Source organism: Gopherus evgoodei, chromosome 6 (assembly GCF_007399415.2).
Source record: "Gopherus evgoodei ecotype Sinaloan lineage chromosome 6, rGopEvg1_v1.p, whole genome shotgun sequence".
Lineage (NCBI taxonomy): Eukaryota > Metazoa > Chordata > Testudines > Testudinidae > Gopherus > Gopherus evgoodei.
Window position 1 is genome coordinate 101,674,869 of NC_044327.1, and position 19,384 is coordinate 101,694,252.

Consider the following 19,384-nt stretch of genomic DNA (forward strand, 5'->3'; position numbering starts at 1 on the left):
AGTCAGTGGCAATCAGAACCCTTTAGATAAACTGATCCTAATAAACTCAGGAGAATGATTTATTGTAATAAAATATTATCTAGTGTCTCTTAACTTCTTTAAAAAAAAGTATATACATACATACACACTGTTTTTTACCTCCCTACCATATCTTTGTAACTATTTAGATACAAACAAAATCTTTATCACAGCACACCACCTAAGAAAGAATATTTCCTCTTCACTTACTAAAAAAAATCTAACAAGATAAAGCCTGCGGGATTGGTCCCCACATTATACACACACACACACACGCAGCTCTGATATTTGCTCTGTTATGCTGCTAGGGATTACTTCTATAATAAAGAATAGGACCCTTTTAGATGGAAGGCACTTTTGTGCCACATGCAATGCCTATGTTTTGGAAGATCTTCACAGCTCGTTTCACTAGGCCAGTGAAGTACGGGCGTGTTATATCAGTAATTCGCTTGTTTGTTAGGCAGGTCCAGAGAGGCGTTCTTGACCCAAAGGCTGAAATTCACAGAAAGCCAACTTGCGAGCTGTGCTTCCCTCTTAAGAATACCCTATTTGCCACTGAAATTGATATGCAGCCTACCAACCATTAAAATAGCATAAATACTTTTAAGCCATTTTCCGTTTTAATCTCCTAAGCAGGACCGCACAACTGATGGCTCTGCAGCACTTGACAGGTGTCTCTCTCAATTTGTAAGAGACTGAACAGAAACTACATACTCATCTACACACACACACACACACACACACACACACACACACACACACACACACACACACTTTGTGAAAGTGAAATATGAGGTCATCTGATTTGATGAAAAATATTCAATGGCTAAAAACAGACTGGCAGTGACAAAAAAGCAATGCTTTTAAATGAATTTATTTGTGAAAGGAAAATGAAATGAAGACAAAAACTAGAAGACCACTACATTTGCTTTAATACCATGGTATCAAGATTTAAGGGAAAATTATGTTTCCTCCAAAAGTATTAACTGCACATTATACTACTGTACATTGTTACTTATTGGCTTTTCATAACTTAATTCTAGAAGCTGCAACTAGAAAATTCACGAGTCTGATTTTTGCATTCATCCTTTGAAGATTTAACATTTTCTGCCAACTAGTATCAGTATCTATTCTGAATTTGCTAAATAGCAGTATAGTTGCTGTAGAAACTCTGAAACAGGCCATCTGAGTATGTTCAGCCCCACTCTAACTAGCCATTACTTTAATTCAAACTCCTTATACATTTTAAGAAGAATTTGAGCATCAATGAGTAAATCATAATACTTATTAGAATTGACAAAAATATTTATCATATTGGTGAGAAAATAATTAGAATCTAAAACAGTGTTACACATTTGTGAAAACCTCTATCTTCTAAAAAAAAAAAAAAAATGCTATCTATATCTCCTCAGAGACTTCACTGCCATAAAAAAGTTAAGGTTGGTCAAGTAATTCCTATCAACAGAGTAAACATGCAAGGGACTCAATAGTTAAACCAATGTCCACATCCACGGCATCCTCAAATGATATGCTTTTGCCACTGAATCATCAAGAACACACATTCACAGACTCCTTTGCTCCATAACTCTCTTTCAATTCCAACATGTTATCCATAACGCATCTATCCATTTCCTTACAATCACACAAAATTCACAATTTCAATTCCCATCTCAGGTAGGTTAAAATATTTTCTTTATAGTCGTAGAGTGTATAAAAAAAAGTCAGTGTATATGAAAAGTATAGGGATGGAATTAAGGTTGTACATTGATGTTTGATTGTGACAAATTACACACATGCATTAGAGTACGTTACATGTTGGAATTAAAAAGGAATTTTGTTGGGCATTTCAAGTAGGTCTGCCAGTAAGCTTGAAGTGTTATGACTGAACACTTTCACCTTTGCTGAAACAATAGAGTAAGCTTCTCAGAGCTGAACTACAAGTTTTAGACTGGCACAAAGGAAAGAGAAGTAGACGATTTCAAGATCAAAGTTGCCATTGCACCTAAATGGATTATTTTGATTCATTTCATTCATTCATTCCAAAAAAGAATGGAAGACTAATTCAGCAGGACACTTAAGCACATTCTTAGCTGCTTTGCTAATCGGGACGTTAATAACAGTATATTAAAACAATTTTCATGCAACTGTAGTAAGTGTGGACAAAAACTGAAGCTATAAATATATATATTTAAAAATCAGATTTTTTTAAACTTTAAATTGGACTTTTTAAATTTAAATGAAATACATATTTTAAAATAAACCTATTTAAATTAAATTAAAAATTATAACTTATGTTAATACCTAAACATGCTGAATCTATTAAAATAATTTAAATTGATTTTTAAAGACAGTCAGACCACTGAACTAGTGGTAATCATTGGCTAAGGACCTAGAGCCAGAGTTTACCAAAGTGCTAAACCAGCTTTTACCAGCAGTAACCTCTTCTGCAGGTGAATATTTTCTTAATTTCAGAATTCTAAAGTAGTTCAGTTCAATAACTAGATCATTCAAAGTTAAGAAACCAAAGGGAGTTGAAAAAGCAGAAAAGATGTGAGAATGAGATCTACTAATTCTAAAATCTTGAAGGACATGGTGACCAGAAACAATTGGTTCATTTCACCAAATACAGATAATACTTCCTTTGTTTAATAAATCAGTTAGTTTTAAATGCAAAAGTTTCTGATAAATGTACTGAATACATACAAAAAGCTTAAGAGCGTCATTTAATAAAAGATTAGAATGCTATTTTTGTGCATTTTACTTTAAATTTCCATCCAAATAAAGCTTGATACAAATCTCAAGTTAAAAAAAAAATTTCATAAATATTAATTGCATCATTCACCATTTTAAAGCAAAATAAAACACAAAAATGAAGAACCTGAATAAGTGTAAGTTGATCTATATAACACTTAAAGAAATATATATATATGGGTACTTCCTGAAGAGCAAAAAAGAACCAAATTTAGCGTAAAGGCTATACTTAGGTGCAAATCAACGTTTTAATGGTTACCAACCAATGAGAATAAACCTTTTTTGGAAAAGAATTAAAAAGTACAAATGCAGAGAAAGATTAAAACTGATTATTTAAATCAATCTACAGTACTCTCTGTTTTGCTATTTTAAGCTTATTATTTTGTTTAATGTTAACGTATGCTAACAATATTTAACAACTACTGTAACAGTCCTTTTAGATAAAAGATAAAAGTCATCTTCATCTAAAAACAATTGAACCTATGTCTTGTCTCATCTCTTACTGATTCAGGGTTCAATATCCACAAAGATATATTTTCACCACACATTATAGTGAAAATGAATGGTACTTAAAACTTAACTGATAATAAACAGGATTTATACAAATTACAACTGAAGCGTGACTGTCTTAGCACCAAAATATAAAGACAAAACTTGCTTATGTGCACTATACAGAACATTCAAAGTTAACAGAAGTACAAGGATTTTGACATTAAAATGTACCAGACTATGTTTTTGTTATTCATTGGATAAGATTTAATCAGAAGAAGCAGCAAGGCTCCAAGATTAATCTGGAAACAGTGGATCTAGACTTATTTTTCCACATCTATTTAATACAAGATCAAAAAATTTCTAACACATCCCAAAAACAAAGCAACAGTAAGAACCTTACAGAAATTTCCCTATTAGTCACTGCCATCCTATGGGAGAAATATCCTCCACCTGATCAAAGCAGTTCACTCAGAGGGATCCAGAATACAGACGCTCCTCGGGTTACGCAAGATCTGACTTACGCAAATTAGCACTTACGAAAAAAGTTCCATAAGCCAGAAATAGGATTTTCGAGTTGTGGAAATATTTGCATAACATACGGGTATACGTTTCCAGCTTACACAAGAGTCACACAAGGCTTTCTGGAACGGAACGATCGCGTAAGTCGGGGGCGGGGGGGTGGCATCTGTATATTGAGAAGAACGCACATGCAGCTCCAGGCGACAACAAAATACGTTTTAACCAAATCAAGTAACGATACTTTGCCTTCCAAGCAAAGACTCATTTGATTGTGTTAACCAAATTCTGGGACTAGATCACAGTGCTACATATGTAGTTACTTCTTTTTAAAATGGAGACATCAGCCTCCTGAAGTTCAGAGCAAGAAGTACTACTTAAATAAGACTACAAATTGCATATTTAAAATAATTAAAACTGGCAGTTAAGAATCACCTGCAAGCTGCTACCACCAGCAACAGCGTGTCACTGTGTGAAATGTCATCAGTATGGCCAGACCAATGACAGCTAATGATTGCAAGGCAAGCTTTATAGACTGAACTCCTGGGAGAGGAGCTGGAGCTTGTACAGATTTCTCTCTTCTGAAATAGTAGACAAGAGAATGGAATGGCTAGAGAACCCCTGATGGAGAGGCCAACAAATCTGCAACAGAATATTCTTTAACGAAGGGTTTGTTTACACTTGAACACCACAGCCACCCACAGCTGCAACTGAGCTGCTGTAGTGCTTCAGTGTAGACACTTCCTATGCCAATAGGAGGGGTTCTCCCATCAGCAAGGATATACACCTCTCCAAGAGATGGTTTCTTCTGTCACCATGTCTCTGTCTACACTGGGGACTAGGTCAGCCTAACTATGCCACTCAGCGGTGAGGATTTTTCACACGCCTGCTTGATGTAGCTGGGTCAACCTAACTTTCCGGTGTAGACCAGGCCTAATTAAGGGCTGATCTACACTAGGAATTTACATCAGCATAGCTATGTACCTCCAGCATGTGAAAAATACACATCCCTTAGAAATATAACTATGCCAACCGAACCATCAGTGTAGACACTGCTAGGTCTTTTAGCAACCCAGCTACCTACTGCCTCTCAGGCAGGTAGATTACCTACAATGATAGGAGAACCCCTCCTGTCAGCATAGGTAGTGTTTACACTTAAAACTCTACAGCAGCGCAGCTGCAGCTGTGCCACTCTAGTGGCTGAACTGTAGACATACCCTGAGTAATGAAACAAGGAGGTTACACCAATATTAAATGCAACAGGGCCAGATTCTCTCCTGTACTGAAATTCCCTGTGCTGGCTCTCTCATTGTTAGAGAAGCCTAGGGACTTACACCTGCAGGCTGTGGGTCCCTAACGGTACATCTGACTTGCAATTCAAAAACCCGCAGCTGGCCCAAGCTCCTGCTCACGTGGCTTGGGCTCAGGGGCTGTTTAATTGCAATGTAGACATCTGGGTTCAGCTGGAGCCCAGGCTCTAGGTCTCTCCGAGATGAGAAAGTCCCAGACCTTAGGTTGCAGCTCGGGTAGCCAACACTCCAGGATTGGCCTGGAGTCTCTAGGAATTAAAGATTAATCTTTAATTAAAGATTATGTCACGTGATGAAATCTCCAGGAATACATCCAACCAAAACGGCAACCCTAGCTGCAGCCCTGAGCCAGAACATCTACACTGCAATTAAACAGCCACGCAGCCAAAGCCCATGAGCCTGAATCAGGAGGCATGGACCAGCCACAGATGTCTAACTGCAATGTAGACCATAACTTGCGGGACTCACAGGCCATCTGAGAATTAACAGAGGACTGCTTTGCTCTACTCTGCCCTCAGCATGTCTTCTCCTGTCCTCTCCCACAATACAGGGGGGGGTGTTGAGGATGAGGTAGAGGTTGGCTCTGCTATTATCTAAGCGTGTTGCTCACCCACTTAAGGGGAATTATCAGATGGGCAACTATAGTCAGAATAAATCTACAGATTACAAAACACAAGTCAACCAACAGCACTGCCGGATTTACTGTCCTGCTCAAAAAACCTGCCCTTAATATAGAGTACTGCCTTTGTCTTACACTATGTAAAATGTAACTTGTCCTAACTTGGTGAACACGCACCATCTAAAAGGAATAACCTCAGCACTCTCAAATAAACTATTCCTTTAAAAAAAAAGGCAGGAAAACAAAGCAAGATAGTTTGCCACCACAATATAGTATTAAAATAAGGGTTAGAACATAACAATATATATCTAGCACATCTGCATATTTACTTGAAAGGTTTTTTAAAGATCTTTGTACAGAAATATAAAGCAGAGTGGTATTTGATCTACACCTTTTCAACTAAAACCTGAAACAGCAATATTTTGATCTTTATGATTAATGACTAGTGTTAAGATCTTTAAATAAGGTCATTCATTTAATTCATACGTTGTTTATGAATGAACAGAAAGAATGAATCATATTCTGGGGTAAGAAATTTCTTTTCACCTCTCTCACAAATGTATCTCTCCAAATTTTAAAAATCTTTGGTTTCTCTATATTTTAAGATTTAGCCTTGTACTAAGTGATGATAGAGCTTTAAGTTTCTAACTAAAGCTGCCACTTCTTAAACCTGAACATGTAACTGTAGAAAATTTAATATTTTTCCTCCTGAAATTTTAATAAAAACAGTTTTAAAAGAGCACAAAGTATTTCTTAATTTTCAAAAAAAAAAATTTTACAGTACCATTTATAATAATTTCTTGGAAAAACTAATTGATTAGTTTTTACCCTAGTTTATGGCTGTAGACATCTCACAAGTGATTGGCGGGGGCACAAATTTGTTTTGTGTGACTTTTAAATTTATTTAGAATAGTTTTTGCATCCCAATCCTTGACGGGGGCCACTTAGGGATCTGGGGCAAAAATCTGTCTGGGGATTGGTCCTGCTTTGAGCAGGAGGTTGGACTAGATGACCTCCTGAGGTCCCTTCCAACCCGGATATTCTATGATTCTATGTGGATTAAATTTCAGGCCTACCTAATCTTGCTAACACAGCTTTGCTGCCCATTTTTAAACAAACACACACTTGAGAATGAACAAATATGAAAGTTTGTCCAGTGCCAAATTCTTTTCCATCAGTGAATGCAGCTTAAAAAAATTAAATATATTACTCAATATTTATAAATGATAGATACAAAAACATGTAAAGTAACCACAAAGACAGGATAGTAAGATCAACAGACAATATAGCAATTCTGAGAAAAACAGTATTTCCAGAACAGAGAGCCAAATTTTTGAACCACATGGCCAGCAAACTGAAGCAGACTGGTAATCTTGATTTAACTTTTTAGTGTTTCTCTTTTTTCCTTAACGTTCTATGAAGGCAAAGTTACAATAAAAGGTTAACATACTACAGTGTACATCAATTGTTCTTGATTTACCAGTGTTAAAGGTCACCACAGGCCATCAACTCACCTAGAACTGGTGGGCATCACCTGTTAAAATGCTAGCTCAGATGCATCCTTGCTAAAAGACTGATCACTCAACATCTGCAGCAGCCAAGCACAAACGGATGCAATCAAGTGAGCCTAAGAGCCAGCTAACACTGGACACTGAACATCTTTAGGAAAATATAGTCTTCCAAAAACACACTTGCAAGTCTGAGAATAGCATCTCAAAATTAAGGACCTAATTGAACTGACTTAAAAATTCTTAGGACAATAGCAGTTGTCAACATCAGTAACAGTCAGCTAAAGTCATTATGTTCATGTTTTCCTGATAAAGAATGCTAAAAGCCCAGAACATAGCAGCATATAAGATTTTCTACAGGAACAATGCAGTCAAAAATTATCTGAAAATTATATCAGCTAATTGTTGTACTGCTACTATGCATCTCAGGGTTTTGAGCCGGTGTCCATCTGTGGCTCTAGATCAGGCCTGCACAACATACGGCCCGCGGGATTCAAAAGGCTCTGAGCTTCCCGCAGCGGTGGGGAGCTCAGACCTCTTTAAATCCCAGCCGCGGCTGGGATTCAAAAGGCTCTTGGCTGCCCACAGCGGTGGGGAGTCCAGAGCCATTTAAATCTCAGCCACGGCCGGGATTCAAAAGGCTCTGGGCTGCCTGCAGTGGTGGGGAACCCAGAGCCATTTAAATCCCAGCCGCGGCCGGGATTCAAAAGGCTCTGGGCTGCCCGCAGTGGCGGGGAGCTCAGAGCTCTTTAAATCTCAGCCGCGGCCGGGATTCAAAAGGCTCTGGGCTGCCTGCAGCGGTGGGGAACCCAGAGCCATTTAAATCCCAGCCGCGACCGGGATTCAAAAGGCTCTGGGCTGCCCGCAGCAGCGGGGAGCTCAGAGCTCTTTAAATCTCAGCCGCGGCCGGGATTCAAAAGGTTCTGGGCTGCCCACAGTGATGGGGAGCCCAGAGCCATTTAAATCTCAGCCGCGGCCGGGATTCATAGGGCTCTGGGCTGCCCGCAGTGGCGGGGAGCTCAGACCTCTTAAAATCTCAGCCGCAGCAGGGATTCAAAGGGCTCTGGGCTGCCCGCAGCCGCAGAGAGCCCAGAGACCTTTAAATCTCAGCCGCCAGGGCCGGCTTTAGGCCAATTCATCCAATTCCCCTGAATCAGCCCACCCCTAAGAGGGCCACATGCCTAAGCCCCAGTACGGCGTACCGGTAAAAGCCAGTGCGCTGTAGCGGGGTGGCCCAGCTTCCCCAGAGGGCAATTTAAAAGGCCTGTGGCTCCCAGGCCCTTTAAATTGCCACCAGAGCACCACTGCTGGAGCCCTGGGGTAGGGCTGTGGGGGCTATTTAAAAAGTCCGGGGTTCCTGTTGCTTCTACTGCCCCGGCCCTTTAAATAGCCACCAGAGCCCCACCACTTCCCCAGGGTTCCTGTGGCTATTTAAAGGGCTGGGGCGGTAGAAGAAGGGGAGCCCCGGGCCCTTTAAATACCCCCAGAGCCCTGGGGTAGTGGGGGGCTTTGGGGGCTATTTAAAGGGCCAGGGCTCCAGCAGCCTCTGCCGCCCCGGTCCTTAAATAGCCGCTGAAGCCACACCGCTTCCCCAGGGCTCCCTCGGCTATTTAAAGGGCTGGGGAGGTAGAAGCAGAGGAGCCGCGGGCTTTTTAAATAGCCCCCAGAGCCGAACCACCCTGCCTGAAGCCAGCCAGTCCTACACTCCTTTGTCTCCAGCCCTGCCAACCCATGCCGCACCCCCCGTGGCCCTGCCTGAAGCCAGCCAAACCATCCCACATGCCGTCTCCAGCCTGCCCCACACCCCTTGCCCAGCCTGCAGCAAGACCCTACCTCCAGCCACCTCCCCCCCACCTCCAGCCAGCCCCATGTGCACTGGTGCCCTGTAGTTCCCAGGGAAGTAACCCTGCACACCTGCTTCAATGAGGTGGGCAGGGAGCAGCTGGGACCCACACGTGTACCCTAGCACACCCTCAGGGAGTGGCGGAGCTCCTTTCTAGTTCAGAAACACCTTTTTAAAAAAGAACTTTAGGTAAGGTTAACATACATCTGTACGTTCCCAGATATGTCAGGCTTTTTGGATCTTAATCCCATCCAGGAGGAAAATACGGACGTATGGTAACCCTACTGGTACAAAAAATATATATTGTGGCAGAACTTTTTATAGGGAACCGGTTGCTAAGAAATGAAAGGCTTTTTTTTTTTTTTACATGTGTTTTTTTTTCAGTCATCCCTGCTAGGGCCCCGCCGAAAAGGTTCGAATTGGGCCCCGCACTTCCTAAAGCCGGCCCTGCCAGCTGCAGATGGGATTCAAAGGCTCTGGGTTGCCCACAGCCGTGGGGAGCCCAGAGCCCTTTAAATCTCAGCTGTGGCCGGGATTCAAAGGGCTCTGAGCTGCCCACAGAGATTCTCAGCTGCGGCTGAGATTTAAAGGGCTCAGGGCTCCCTGCAGCCACGGGCAGTCCAGACCCCTTTGAATCCCAGCGGCGGCTCCAGCGGATGCGCTGGGGCTGGGATTTAAAGGGCTCGGGCTCCCCTCAGCAGCAGGAGCTCTGGGCCCTTTAAATCCCTGCCCCAGCCTCACAAAGCTCCGGGTTCCCGCAGCCGCCGGAGTCCCGGGCCCTTTAATTTGACCCTGAGGGCTCCCAGCCAGCTCTTCAGCTGGGAGCCCCTGGTTGATTTAAAATCAAGCCTGCTCTAGATTCACATGCGGCTCTTCAGAAATTAATATGAGGCTCCTTGTATAGGCACCGACTCTGGGGCTAGAGCTATAGGCACCAACTTTCCAATGTGCTGGGGGCTGCTCACTGCTCAAACCCTGGCTGTGTCATAGGCCCAGCCTCTACTCCACCTCTTCCCATCCCCTCTCCTCAGCCTGCCACGCCCTCGCTCTTTGCCCCCAGAGCCTCCTGCATGCCACGAAACAGCTGATCAGTAGGTAAGAGGAAGGAAGGGGAGGCATTGATCGGCAGGGCTGCCAGTGGGTGGGAGGTGCTGGGAGCGGGGAGCTGACAGGGGTCTGCAGACATATTATTGTGGCTCTTTGGCAATGTACATTGGTAAATTCTGTCTCCTTCTCAGGCTCAGGTTGGCCACCCCTGATCTGAGCACTAAATAGGCTGTTAAGCATTTATTGTTAATAAAATATAATTAACTGGGTTGTGTTTTTACTGGCAAACAGATGTAAACCGAAAGCCAAGTTAAATAAAACTACAACCTTTCAGGGCTAGGGAGTTCTCACCATCTAGATTGAAATGGGAGAGGTCTCCCAGTTTTTCATCTCTTAGAGTGACCCCTTATTTTCAGTGCTAGAGCTTTTGTTTGTTTTAAAAACTGGAGCCTTGCCTGACCCACAACGTGAGAACTGTTGTTGTTGCATTACAGTACTAAATATTGATCAAGCCTACATTTGCAGCTCTGCCAGATCTCCAAGGCTCAGTTACTGGACTAGTTTTCTCTCTCATATATATCTGAAAGTGAGGGAAAGGGCAAAACAGAAGCAAGTCACCAAATTTCCCCCCACTGACCACGTGATAGAAGAGTAAGAACTCGGCAGGCAGCTTCCCTGAAAATTATCCCTCGTGTCAATCTTTTAAAATGCTTTCATGGAGAATGTAAGACATTATCTGGAACCAGCTTACATGCATACTAAGAGCTATTCAAAAACACAAAATGAAGTAGGTCTGATCTTTTGAGTAAGGGCATGTCTTCACTAGCCATGTTAAAGTGCTGCTGTGGCAGGGTTTAACGTGGCTATGTAGTCACAGCACCAGTGCTGGGAGAGAGCTCTCCTAGTACTATTTAAAAAAAAAAAAAAAATCTCCTCCAGGAGTAGAATAGCTACCGGCACTGGGAGTGTGGTGCCCAATGCTGGTGCACTGTCTACGCTGGCACTTTACAGGGCTGAAACTTGCAGCGCTCAGGGGGGTGTTTTTTCACACCTCTGAGCGAGGAAGTTACAGCGCTGTAAAGTGCCAGTGTTGACAAGTCCTAAATACACTTACACGCACAAAGATGTGCCAAATACTTAATAGAATGTGTTTTAGCCCTTAATTAACATGCTAGGCTGCCACTACTTCACACTGTTGATTTTATTTGACTTCTCAGTTTCTAGACATAAGCTAGATAAGTTAGCTTCCAAAAGTAAAGAGAGCAACATCACTATAAGACAGAACACTTTCAGGAAGTTTAAGACTATTTGTCATTTTCATAATGAGGGGACACAAGTGTGCGACCCCATGTTCTGGGTGTCCCTAAGCCTCTGACTGCCAGATGCTGGAACTGGATGACAGGGGATGGATCGCTTGATAATTGCCCTGTTCTGTTCATTCCCTTTTAAGCATTTGGCACTGGACACTGTTGGAAGATGGGATACTGGGCTAGACAGACCATTAGTTTGACCCAGTGTGGTCATTCCTATGTTCTAAGTATGATGCATGTTTCACTGTGTGCAGAGTCATCATTCTGGGTTACTAATTTGTACACGATGGAGGAGAAAAATACTTTCATCTTATGAAAAATGGTGAATGACCCCTATAAAAACATGAACTAAAGCCACTAACCATAATGAATTATCTGAAGGGTAGAAATCACCAAAATAATGCGAGTTATGAAATCCAGCAGGCAGTTTTCCTACACATCAGTTATATTCTGTCATAACACTAAGAACAAGATCTTAGGTGAATTCAAAAAGAATTGTTCTTTTATACAGGTAACAGGGACACCCTGAATTGCATTAGAAAGGATTACAATCCCTTTCCTCCCACCTCCATCCCCAAAGTAGGGTGACCAGACAGCAACTGTGAAAAATCGGGATGGGGATGGGGGGTAATAGGAACCTATGTAAGAAAAAAACCCAAAAATCGGGACTCTGGGTCACCCTACCCCAAAGAACACAACAAAAAACCCTCCAGGGTCACTAAAAACAAAAACCCTAAAGCAAACCTCTAAGGGGGAGAGAGAGGGGTCGGTGAGAGTAATAAAAGAATTTCCATATGGGCAAGTTCAAGGCTTCTTACTCCTTCTTCTGAAGCATCCCAGTACCAGCCACAGTCAGGATACTAGACTAGAAGGACAAATGGTCCAGTATGGTAAATCAATTTGTACATTCCTATGGAAGATGTTAAAGCTCTTATGTTTAACCTTTAAATTGTCCTCAGTGAGTAAAACATGGCAAAAAAGTAAGTTTAATGTACAAACATATCAAAATCCACAAAACAGGAGTTTAAAAAAAATGTGAAAACTGAGTTCATTAGAATAAAACAAAACCCCAGTGATTGAGGTTAAGTTATGATCAACAGACTAGAATCTTCTTAAAATGAACAGAAGTCTCTCTCTCTTTTTTATGCACACTCCCCATCAGAAACTAATTTTGATTATAAAATTATGATTGGACAGATTTGCCAACATTTTGGCCATTTAGTTCTTCTGAGGCACATAGCTCAGAACAACAGGTTTAATTAGAGCAGCAACAAAACAGTTAATCATCCAAATTCCACCTAATGTGCTATATGCCGTCGTCTAGCAACTTGAGTGCAAGCACCAGACACAGAAGCTGCATCACTAGCTTTTGGTTGTCTTCCTATTCCCCACTGCATAGGCATTTGTCTTGCTTTGTCTTTAAAAAAAAATAAAAATTGAACTTCAATTAAAAATAACCCTGAGAACTAAAATATTTTATTTAACTGCCTTTCTTCATAGACAAGAATGCCATTTAACAAAAAAACTATGAGGCAATAATTCCCCCCTTATTTGTTGTGTTTAATAATTGCTTAAAAAAACAAAAACAAAAAACTTGTTTTGTGACAAACAACGAGCAAAACAAAAGACCCTAGCAACAGAATTTCAAACTCAAATTTGTTGTAGCTTTGGCAGTAAAAACAAGTAAATATGGTAAATTTAAAATTAAGGCCTTGATTTAGAAAGGTATGTAAACATGTGCCTAACTACTTTAGGCAATTGAGCAGTGCCACTGAAATCAGTGGGACTACTCAGATACTTAAATGTACTTATGCAGCTTCCTGAATTGGGGTCTATTACATCCCCCCCTATCTAATGAGCATAATGGACATAAGCTCAAAACAGTACTGAAAATAAGCTTAGTAGTATTTCATCACAATAAAAATACAAGAAAAATTACAAAATCAAAATTTTTGAAGAGTAAACATTTGTTATTTTACCAAGAACTGCGTCCTTGTCACTCCAGCTTGGGCAAATCGTTGAGCAACACCCAAAGCAGTGGAAATGTTACCCCTTAACCACCCCAGTGGCCCTGTCACTATGTAATTCATGTCAGCCTCTGACTGGCAGGTCAAGTTCTCTAGCAAATTAGGGTATGATACATTTTACAAATCGTGCCATCAAAAGTGGTTTATAGTTAAATGCGCTACATGTCAAACCAGACTTCAAGGCTACAATTAAGTTGGTGTGCTCAGCAGATGTTTATAAATGGACAGTGTGCAGTTGGAATGGTTCTGCTCTGGCAGCTTATGCCTCACTTGAAATCTCTTGGTCTCGCATATGGTTGCATCACAAGCAGTGAGATCAAACACAGATAATTCATATTTATCACTCAAAATCAGGAGTAAGGAGAAATGAAGTACAAATGCTATTCCTCTGTAAACACCCTTAAAATATTAGAAAAAAAATAAAAAAAATAGAAGTGTACTGTTTTAGATGGGATGGAAAACCAAGGACATGGAAGACTCCACAACATTTTCATCAGAGTAAAGATGTCAGCCATAATGTTCTATCCAAAGTCCAATTCAGATAATTACATTTTGCCTCAGAAAATTCACTACAAATTCCAAACAAATAACATCTTTCCCTTCCTGGACTACACTGCCACATAGCACTGCTGTATGCTGTTAAACAATTACCACATACCATCCGAGAACTGGCTATACCCCACTGTCACTGATTAAGGGAATGGAAAGAACAATATTGTCCTCGCCTTCAGTAGCAGCCGTGTACAGTAAGGAGGCGCACTAACGCCCCACTTCAGACAACACCATCTGTTTTGTGTTTTCAAAAGAATTTGTACTGGAGCTATAATCCCAGGTTTTAATCCTTACCAGATAGCAAAGACTGCAGTACAAATTCCTGAGCCGTTAGATAGAATAGATATTGGGAAATACTATACTGGAAGCAAAGAACAGGAGAAACCCCAGTATAATTACATGAACCCCCAAGCCCCAAAATTAGGAAATCCATTTATTTTTGGAGTTTTCCCTTTATGTTGCTACAAATACTGCAGAGATGTCACAATAAAATCAAATTATTTTAAAGCCCAGACCAAATATTTTAAGAAGGAAGTAACCAAAATAACAACCAATCACCACTTAGGAGTCTCCCGGATTTACTTAGTACCCTGGATAGTTAATCATACTTGCCCAGGAGGGTTATCAAATTAAAAACCAGAATCCATATCCTGCTCTAATTTGTGAGAGCACATTTACAAGTTGTTGTTGTTTACAATTTAGTCCAATTTAAAATCGTATATGTGAGGAAACATGCTTATGAACATAAGAAGTGCCATATGGGATCAGACCAGTGGTCCAGCTAGTCAGTTTTGTATCTCTGACAATGACTCATACCACATTCTTCAGAGGAAGGAACAAGAAAACCCATAGGGAGAAATTAAGGAATAACCTGGCCATAAGGGAAGATTTTTTCCTAACCCTAGTTTGTTCGAACCTTCATGATTCAGGGGCATACAGACATATTTTTTCGTAGCTAATGTAACTATAGATAATCTCAGTATCCACCCCATTATATTAAAAATAATACTTCTTCCGTTAGTAACCTCTTGGCCCCAATGACATTTTGTATCCATCTGTTCTGCAGATATGCTTTATGTAAAGAAAAAGTATTTCCTTTTATCAGTTTTAAATTTGCTGCCATTCAATTCAATTGAATGTCTGTTTGTTCCTTCCATTATTGAAAAGAATAAACAGGAGTATCTCAATTACCTTTTCTGTATCACTCATTTTATATATCCGCATCAACTCCCATCTAAACTAATTACTGCCAATTTTTTAATTTAAAGCCAATGATCAACTCAGAAAATAAAGTGCTTATGTTCTCATGTTTCTCTAGATCAGGGGTAGGCAACCTACGGCACGTGTGCCGAAGGCAGCACACCAGCTGATTTTCAGTGGCACTCACACTGCTTGGGTCCTGGCCACGGGTCCAGGGGGTACTAATTTTAATTTAATTTTAAATGAAGCTTCTTAAACATTTTAAAAACCTTATTTACTTTACATACAACAATAGTTTAGTTACGTATTATAGACTTAGAGAAAGAGACCATCTAAAAACATTAAAATTTATTACCGGGACGCAAAACCTTAAATTAGAGTGAATAAGTGAAGACTCGGCACAGCATTTCTGAAAGGCTGCCGACCCCTGCTCTATATATACACAAGAAAAAAAAGTTTTAAGTCTAATTGCTCCTTCTCAAATCACTGATCTATATCATTTGTAGTGATCCATAAAGTGGTTTGTGAACATTGCCTCAGGTTATGTAGGAAGAATAAATTGGGCCCCTTCAATTAAGTGCACAGAGATACCATAAGAGAACTTTGTGGGTGGTGGGTAGAGGGATAGAGAAAAATGTGTGATTGTGCAAGGCTTCTGTCCTGGGCATTTTGCTAGAGTAATAATATGTGAATTAAAATAAAATTAAACAAAAGAAGACTAGACAGATTTCTCAGCTGCTTGCAGGATGAACAAGCCCTGAGCTGCCAATTGAATCACTGAAGATTCTGCCAGGGAGCCAGATGCAGCCAATGGTATACCGCCTACAGCTTGGCATTACAGCTCTGAACATTCCATACACAAACAACAAAGAAAGCAAAATACTGGATATTTTATCTGGCTAGATTTTAAAATAAATAAGGATGTTTTCTTTCAATTTTTCAATCCATGTAATTTTTCCCACGAATAAGTAAGTAGATGCTAAACACTGATCCACTTAAGTCTGAGTCTTTCTAGTATACTTACATAAACACATTTTTATTACAAAATTAGTCATTTTCCTCCTATAATTATGCTAGGATTTTCAACTTTCATGAGACAAAAAACAGAAGTCCTGATTGCTTGAGTTCAATAAATACCACAATGCTCTTTGTGAGAATACTTGATAAAACTGGTGCCTTAGCTAAATTTCAGCTATGGTAATTCCACCCTGCCTTCAACTGCCATTTAATCTAGAAGAAACATTTTTCAGTTCCTACTTAAATTATCGCTGCATTTCTCTATTAAATAACTGCTGTAATTCACCCCAGTAATGGCTGTATTTCTATGGTGGATGAAGCAATTTCTATGCAGCTGGTACAACAGTTTGAGTTTATAAAACATTCTGGAATTTTTTGGGATGAGACACAATATATAAATACATGATTGTTATTTAATTTATACTACTTAGAAGTTCTCCAACTACACTGTCCACATTTAGTTTTATTAAACTGTGTTTGTTGATCAATTTGACAACTATTCACTGGTCAAACAAACATGCTCTGGATAAATAACTAACTATATTACAACTGACTCATTCTCCTGCTACTGAGTTTAAGAAATAAACCTCACAAATGTTTATCATAAGAACATGCTCAAAGATTTGGACTGTTTTTGAAAAAAAGTCATTCAAAGTTTATGGCTTGTTTTCAAAAAAACAGCAAGAAAAATATTTTACACAGTATTTACTCCCGACAGAATTCTGCGCCCATGTGGGAGCACAGAATTCATATGGCCCACATGTTTTTGTGCCTTCTGTGCAGAAAAACACAACAGAAATCTGCGGGGGGACAAGGATCTCTTCCCTAGCAGCCCAGGCAATATGTCTGTTCCGGTATGCCTGGAGCAGCTTCAGAGACGCAAATCACTGTGGGGGAAAGAGGGTTTGTGTGCCTGCCTGCGGGGGAGATATTGATCGCCGTCAGGGCATGTGGCTGACCAACAAGTGAGAGAGACTCTGAGCTAGTCTACACTGGCAACACTAAAGCGCTGCTTGCGGCAGCACTTTAACATGGCTTGTGTGCTCATGGTGCAGCGCTGGGAGAGAGCTCTCCCTGCACTCTTAAAAAAAAAAAAAAAGACGGTTACTCACCTTTGTAACTGTTGTTCTTCGAGATGTGTTGCTCATATCCATTCCACTTAGGTGTGCGTGCGCCGCGTGCACGTTCGTAGGAAGACTTTTACCCTAGCAACACTCGGTGGGTCAGCTGGGCGCCCCCTGGAGTGGCGCCACTATGGCACCGGATATATATCCCAGCCGACCCAGCCACCTCTCAGTTCCTTCTGCTGGCTACTTTGACAGTGGGGAAGGAGGGTGGGTTTGGAATGGATATGAGCAACACATCTCGAAGAAGAACAGTTACAAAGGTGAGTAACCGTCTTTTCTTCTTCGAGTGATTGCTCAGATCCATTCCAGTTAGGCGATTCCCAAGCCTTACTTGGCGGCGGGGTCGGAGTGAGATGTGGCAGAGAGCAGAACGGCTGAGCCAAAGGCTGCATCATCTCTAGATTGTTGGACCAGAGCATAGTGTGAAGCAAAGGTGTGGACCGAGGACCAGGTAGCTGCGCAACATATTTCCTGGATTGGTACATGGGCCAGAAAAGCGGCTGATGAAACCTGAGCTCTGGTAGAATGTGCAGTGAGATGGCCCGAGGGAACATGAGCCAAGTCATAGCACGTGCGGATGCACGCCGTCACCTAAGAGGAGATCCTCTGGGAGGAGAGAGGTAGGCCTTTCATCAGGTCAGCCACTGCAACAAAGAGTTGGGAGGATTTACGGAAGGGCTTTGTCCAATCGATATAAAAAGCGAGCGCCCTACAGACATCTAAGGAATGTAACTGCTGTTCCCGTCGGGATGAATGAGGCTTCGGGAAGAAGACCGGAAGGAAGATGTCCTGATTGGTATGGAAGGCCGACACCACTGTAGGGAGGAACGCTGGATGTGGTCGCAACTGTACCTCGTCCTTGTGAAAGACAGTATATGGTAGGTCCACCGTAAGCGCTCAAAGCTCGGAGACTTGTCTGGCCGATGTAATGGCTACTAGGAAAACTGTCTTCCAGGACAGGTATAGCAGAGCGCAAGTTGCCAACGGCTTGAATGGCGAAAGCATAAGCCTGCTTAGGACTAGGTTGAGGTCCCAGCTAGGGGCAGGGTGGCGTACTTGGGGGTAGAGGCACTCCAGGCCCTTCAGAAATCTAGTAACTAAAGGGTGAGAAAATATGGAGTGGCCACTCTCTCCTGGATGGAATGTGGAGATGGCCGCTAAGTGCACCCTCAAAGAAGATACCGCCAGGCCCTGCTGCTTAAGGGACCAGAGGTAGTCCAAAGATAGTGGGGATCGGAACCAAAGAAGGAGTAGCATTCTGCGTTTCACACCAGTAGGAGAAACTTTTCCACTTGGCCAGATATGTTGACCAAGTGGAAGGCTTTCTGCTACTCAGGAGTATATGTTGTACTGGAGCGGAGCAGTGTAACTCCGACCTGTTTAGCCATGCAGTAGCCACGCCGTGAGGTGAAGGGTCTGCAGGTCCGGGTGGTGGAGATTGCCGTGGTCCTGCGTTATGAGGTCTGGGTGGAGAGGCAGGGTAATTGAGCTGGCTATGGACAGGTTGAGCAGTGTGGTGTACCAGTGCGGTCTGGGCCACGCTGGCACGATCATGATTAGGTGCGCTCTGTCCCTGCGGAGTTTTATCAGGACCTTGTGAACCAGTGGTAACGGTGGGAAGGCATAGAGCAGTCGGTGCTTCCACGATTTGAGAAATGCGTCCGAGATCGATCCCAGTGAAAGACCCTGGAAGGAGCAAAACGTTTGGCATTTCCTGTTCGTGTGGGAGGCGAATAGGTCTATCTGGGGAAAACCTCACTTCTGGAAGACCAAGTGAATAACGTCTGGTCTTAATCGACCATTCGTGACACAGGAAGGATCTTCTCAGCTGATCCGCCAGAGTGTTCCGAATTCCTGGGAGAAAGGACACTACCAGGTCTATCGAGTGGGCTATGCAGAAGTCCCAGAGTCGGATGGTCTCCTGACAGAGGGGGGAAGATCGAGTCCGTCCCTGTTTGTTTATGTAATACATGGCCGTTGTGTTGTCTGTAAACACTGAGACACAACGGCCATGTAGATGTTGCTGGAATGTCTGGCACGCCAGACG

The 19,384-nt window shown here is 41.8% G+C and overlaps 1 protein-coding gene across 1 annotated transcript in view; it reads right to left on the reverse strand.

Annotated features, from left to right (window-relative positions):
* The window catches only part of MTREX (Mtr4 exosome RNA helicase), a 99,557-nt gene that overhangs the window by 46,751 nt on the left and 33,422 nt on the right, over window positions 1-19,384 (reverse strand). The window lies entirely within an intron of this gene.